The sequence below is a fragment of the Gigantopelta aegis genome, chromosome 12, assembly GCF_016097555.1.
Source record: "Gigantopelta aegis isolate Gae_Host chromosome 12, Gae_host_genome, whole genome shotgun sequence".
Lineage (NCBI taxonomy): Eukaryota > Metazoa > Mollusca > Gastropoda > Neomphalida > Peltospiridae > Gigantopelta > Gigantopelta aegis.
The window spans coordinates 15399781-15404841 of NC_054710.1; positions in this window are offsets into that span (position 1 = coordinate 15399781).

A 5061-nucleotide genomic window follows, 5' to 3' on the forward strand; every position below is an offset into this window, starting at 1 on the left:
GTAGGAAACATAAAATCGGAGTTATAACCCATTTGTACCCTTTTGCGTTTCTTTTTTTGAAGAGTAGCCCTCATTTGTCAAGTCTCTATACACGGCGGTCGTTTATATAAAATTCTAAAATACATCATACGGTTGTCGTATATACAGCCTCATCACTACGAGTCTGTTTTGCAGTATTTTTTTATGACTTTTCACAAGAAGAGTTCCAAATTTTAAACATGAAGCGTGTCATGGAATTCCCTCGATCGTAGTTCAATTAAAATGTTTTGGATCATACAATAACTACGTTTGGTATAGACTGAACGAGTCTCTGAATTCGGGCACGTGGAATCCTAGCCCATTCTTCCTGCAGTGCATGTGACAGTTGCGGAAGCGTCTGAGGCTCCGGGTCACGCTGGCGTACGCGTCTATCCAGTTCGTCCCATAGATGTTCAATGGGGTTGAGATCTGGCGATCTTGATGGTCATGGCAGCAAATTAAAATACACAACAAAACAAAATTGAACATTACATTTGGCCATATAACATGTTAAATTCTAAGCTAAACATTACGCCAGAAAACATGAGATAGAGTGTAACCAACACCTGTTTAATTAAAATGCTTAAGACTACAAAGCAAACTGACTGATGATGTTAACAAGTGTAACATGTATTAATTAAAATGCAATGAGCAAGTTTGTATATTATAGGCACACAATGATTACTCTGAGTGCAGATCATCTGCAGCCTTCAAAATTATACACACCTAAACTGAACACAGTGTTATGGTTGTTAATGGCTTCTAAGGTACCGTCATACGTGAAATATATCTTTTCGTACGTACAAAATTATTGTAAAACAAAATCCAGTTTGGGCTTCTTACAAATATTAAAACGACCAGAAACACATTGAATATACAGACACTGATATTCTAAACAAGAAAATATATTTAATATGTAAGTTTAATCGTAGAAATATTTTATTAGTCGGAAACATCTTATAATGCAGCAAACTCGGGAACGTCCCTTTAATATAATGATGAACGGAAACGTGAGAAGATGAAAGTAATATATCATCCTTTTTCTTCTTCTTACTTTCTTTCCTTATTAAGGGGTGGGGCTTCAATATAGTTGCATTAGTCTAATTTTTATTTTTTAAACCAGTAATTCGGCATTTTACTATCTATCATTCAATTGGACAATAAATGATTGAGGTACGAAATTACTTTGGTACGAAATGACCAAACAGACATGGTACGAAATAACCATGGTACGAAATGACCAAATAACTATGGTACGAAACGACTTGGGTACGAAATGACTATGGTACGAATTTACTGGTTACCGTACAGATATGGAAACTTGATCTCTACTCCTGTGGCCGATGTGCACAGCCCAACTAAACTAACCTGCTATTACTTTGTCATGGACTGTTAGACATAACAAACTTAACTGGTAGACTATATATACATGTAATACTACCAATTAACAAAAACATATACATTGTAACCTATCTACACATACTAAACTAAGGTTATATTCTATGACTACATGCAACTTAAGTAAGTAATCTGTTATCATAAACACATGAAAGAGCTTTCAATATACCAGTGATATGCATTTTAATTAACCATTTTCAGCCAGTGTACAGTAAATGACCACATTAATGTTCTAATTCTGCAAAGAAATCCATTGTTACACGTGGCGTATGCGGCCTGGCATTGTCTTGCTGAAAGAGTTCGCTCTGTCGATCCAAAATGGGAAGCATGTGACGGCGAAGAATTTCATCCCGGTAGCGTACAGCTGTCAGGTTGCCTTGTACGAACACAAGTTCACTTCTGTCGGTGTATGAGATGGCTTCCCACATCATGACACTCCCTCCACCGAATTTGTCAACTTGGGCGACGCAGTTGTTGGCAAAACGTTCATTGCGGCGTTTGCAATCTAATTAAAATTAGCTCCACTATTACACGTGGATCTAACACCAGCCAGTTGGAGCTCATGTCCACCAATTAAAACCTTACTAGCAGAATCCTACCAGTGATTTAAAAATAATTTGAAAATATTCCGAATTATTCTTAGGGTATACGATATGTTTCATGTGAATTACGAATGCCTTATTTAGATCAGTAGAACTAATTTTAATCGGATTGCTAACAACACTGCGTAGTCCCCAATGTCCAGGTAACATTTCGTCTGTAAATAATAATTTAAATATTGACCAATCACACTTCGCCTTTTATAACATTATTTGGGAGCATACAAATTCTAAAAATATCGGGCGAGTCTATTTTAGTGGCCGCAGTACAGCGAACCATACCAATACGTACGGAGTGGGTTATCAGTCTTCAATTTTACATTAAAAATTATTTATTTATTTATAAAAAAACAACAAACTAAATCAGTCTTCAGTTTTACATTACACATTATTTATTTTATAAAATAAATTATGTTTTAAGGCATTCGTAATTCACACGAAACATGTCGTATACCCTCAGCATAATTCGGAATGTTTTCAAATTATTTTTAAATCACTGGCAGGATTCTGCAAGTAAGGTTTTGATTGGTGGACATGGCTGGTGTTAGATCCACATGTAATAGTGGAGCTAATTTTAATTAGATTGCGGCGTTTGTAAATACATTGTCGTCCATCACGTCGCTGAACCATACTCGCCGCCAGTTTCCCCAAGTTGTGGCCACCCCTGTACATTCGTGCACCAACGAACACGTAGATGTCGATGTTGACGTCACAGGACGGGGCCAACATACGGTCTCCTAGCCCTTAAATCAGCTTCTCGAAGTCGGTTCCGAATGGTTTGTGCAGATACCCTTCTCAAACCAGGTATGCGTCCAGCAGTGTTCGTTGCTGTGGCAGTTCGGTGACGCAAGTGCAGAACCCGGCTGTAACGATCTTGTGCTGCAATTGTTATGCGAGGTCTTCCACTTCCAGAAACGTGGAATGGTGCTCTGGAGGACGTTCATGTGGCGTGCGACTGCTGACTGCCATTCACCTAAAGTCCGAACCAAAATGTTAACAACTGCGAAAAATTGCTCTCCTACCTTTAATTTTCGTTAGATTTTATCCACATTTTGTCCAGACAGAAATCTTGAAAAAAACCCACATTACAATGACACAGATTCCACATACTAGATGATAACCATGTCACCTATATCGACTTCGCTGAGAACGCATATGGCAAAAAGCATGTAATTTTGTGCCGGCTGCCATTTTGACATTTTATGGAATATTCTCCAAGAGGGATGAAAGGATATCACTTAATCTAACAACGTCATAACATTTTATGATATAAAAGCAAACGTGATGACGTCATATTAATTTTAGTATTACTTTTTTTCTTTTTCTTGAATGATACCACTAGAGATCATTGATTTTATATTAATTATGTCGCATACTTTGGAGGCTTTCCACCCCTCTTGAAGAGTATTCCATAAAAAAAAAAAAAAAAAAAATGGCAGATGGCAGAAAACTGCATGTATTTTGCCCTATGCTATCTCAGCGAAGTCGATACTGGCGACATCGTTACAGTCTCATATGTGGAATTTGTGTCACTGTAATGGTTTTTTCACAACTTGTGTCTGGACAAAATTTGGGGGAAATGTAACGGTAATTAAAGGTAGGAGAGTAATTTATTGTAGTTGTTAACAATTTGGTTCGGATTTTAATTGGAGGCGGCCTATTGCAATGTTTCGATTTGGCAGGCTTAAGTCTTGGCATCTTGCAACTCGTCTACGTCGAAATGGAAATGAGGCATCATTGCGAGCATTGCAGCTTTAAATACCCATCACTAGCCCAATCTTTTCCCCGAGTTTCACGTGCATTCGCCAAAATCTGACCATTTTAAGCCGATTTCCTGCAATTGTCGCACAACGTGCGTTAAATTTGTTTTAGGGTGCATTTGGGCATGCTGTCCCATTCCAGTAACATTAACAAACATGGTCATTCAGCAACATTGTAAAATAAACAACAACGATATTTTGTAAAATCAAAACACTTTTCTTCTTTCCCTATCACCTATGCGTTTCTTTTTTTGACAGAGTATATTTTGGTTTTAGGCTCAAAGTATCACATTCATTCGCAATCATGGTTACCGCTGTGAAATTATTTGCCTCTTTCTCTTCCTCTATACATTTGTGCACACACACACACACACACACACACACACACACACACACACACATATATATATATATATATATATTCATACATATATAGACAAAGTTTTTGTTTAACGACACCACTAGAGCACATTAATTAATATTGGATGTCAAACATTTGGTAATTCTGACACGTAGTCAAACATTTGGTAATTCTGACACGTAGTTTCCCACAGACAGGAAAGCACAAACCACGTTGTCGTTGTCATGGTTTCTTTTGTTAAAAGTGTAGGTGTATTCACCGATACACCTACACTTTTGGAGGAAAAGTGTTGGTGTATCATGATACACCCACACTTTTCATTTAACTACACCTGTATTTAAAACAAAACAAAAACAAAACTTATGAATAATACAATGAACTTTTATTGTCATAACTTACACTGAAATCCGGAAGGTATTTCCGTTGTTTCTCTTATATTTGATGACACGTGTTCACATTTGGAGAAGCGCACGACTGCGCGACCGTTACTAACTTCACGGGACAATATTTCGAAATCTGAGGGAACCGGAAGTCGGTTCACGTGGTTTTTACCTAGGTAACTAATTGTTCGGTTACGTGAATTATATTTGTGTAACCCGTGGGTTTCCTGATCGGTTACCTCAAAATTACGTTGAAATTGTATTTTAAATACATAGTTTTTGGCTGGGGGGGGGGGGGGGGGGGGGCTCTCCCTGTGAAAATTTAGTAAATCAGGACGCCTGAAGATGTAATCTGAGCCTTTTCGCAGTTTTTTTTTTTTTTGTAATCTTTTTTCGAGTCAATTTTAAGAGGATATTTTATAGAACAATTACAGAAAGCCTCGGCCTATTCCCGGATTTTGTTTTTGCATTACGCACATGCGTACTGTGCGTAATGGGCGCTTCGCCTTTGAAATATATACATAATCATTTGTAGGGATTCCTTT